Here is a 1,533-nt window from a genome sequence, read left to right as displayed (position 1 = left end):
CCCACTAAAATATTAATTTCTAATTTAGATGCAAGAGTGACAATTTTGAGGTGGAGTGGTTCACTGGATAGCTTCGACTCTAATATGTGACTTGGCTGATAATTTAATTTATAGACTCCAGAATGGAAACAAAGAAAACTGACACGTGCTTTGAACTCAGATTTATATATGCATATGCTAATGTATATATTTACAATTATATGCATGGATACATGTGTGTTTGTATATGTGCATGTGTGTTTGGGGGTGCGTGTGTGTCTGAGCTCTATCATTAGCGCTACTGGGGACATGGAATCCAGTAAAAACTTTCGCATGGTCGGGTCATCGGTGACTAAACCTACACCACCACTAGGCGTGCCTGGTGAAGAAGCTTTGCTAGAAACTCAGCACAACTAAAAACAAGACCAGTCAAAAGGACAGATGAGCCTAGTGTAGCACGAGTCCTCAGAAATTCTAGGATGTTGTGCGGCGAGCTGGGAGACCAATCTGAGTGAGGTAGTCTTAGCTTTTGCTAAATGATGTCTCCAGTAAAATTCAGATATGCAAGGAATGACATTCAACAGTTCGAGAACTCTGAGATCATGACTTCATGGCTATCCCACTTTCCTGAAACTAGGACTCATACTAGCACTGGATATCCTCTCCTAGATTGACTCTGCGTCATGTATGTAGGTTGGGGAGGTCTGTGAGGTGCTGTGCAAGCCTTATTGGACCTAAAATCTGAGGACTGTCCGATGCCTGATTGAGCAGGGGGGTGGGGTGCTGTGGCAAGCATGGAAGTTGAGGATGAGAACTTGAATGAAGACGACTTGTAGTGCAATAACCTCATGCACCAGCATTGTTGACATTCTGCGAGGGCAATGATTAGCGATGGCCTTCCTCGATCACAAGTGGACAGCCTCCACACACACATGTGTGCGTGTGTTTATCTTTGGATTACATCAGAACTATATTTTTTACGACATATCGATATATCAAAACTGGTATATCAATGCAATATTTTATTTCATTATGAGCGTTGACAAATAACATTGATTCGGTTTTATATATCAGCAATATCAGAACAAAAGCGTTGTATTTTAAGGATATAGTATAACATACGATAAAAGATTATTCAAGAAGAATGAAAAAGCAAAATAGAAGAAAAACTTTCCGCAAAAGTGCTATGTGAATTGTAACAGAAAACAACATAAAATGCGAAATAATAAAGTCGTCTATTTTTTATATAGATTCCAAACAAATTAACTTAACAAATATTGATTTAATGTCATAACATTCTCTCTCGTTCATCTGTGTCAGTTTTTAAAGTAGATTTAACTCTACTGATCATTGACTAGTCTGACAGTTTATAAACAAATGTCTGATTATTTAAACTCTATATTGATTGACTATTAAAAGGAAAGGAAAATGAGCTGATAAAGTGAAAGAAGTTGATATTGATCTCCATTTCGTCTCTTTTCTCTCTTGGCATACATACTTTCACACACACACACACACACACACACACACACACACGCACACACACACACACAC

The sequence above is a fragment of the Octopus bimaculoides genome, chromosome 3 (genome assembly GCF_046866305.1).
Source record: "Octopus bimaculoides isolate indiv1 chromosome 3, ASM4686630v1, whole genome shotgun sequence".
Taxonomy (NCBI): domain Eukaryota; kingdom Metazoa; phylum Mollusca; class Cephalopoda; order Octopoda; family Octopodidae; genus Octopus; species Octopus bimaculoides.
The sequence above is the reverse complement of the archived record's forward strand: the minus strand, read 5'-3'. Positions refer to the sequence as shown.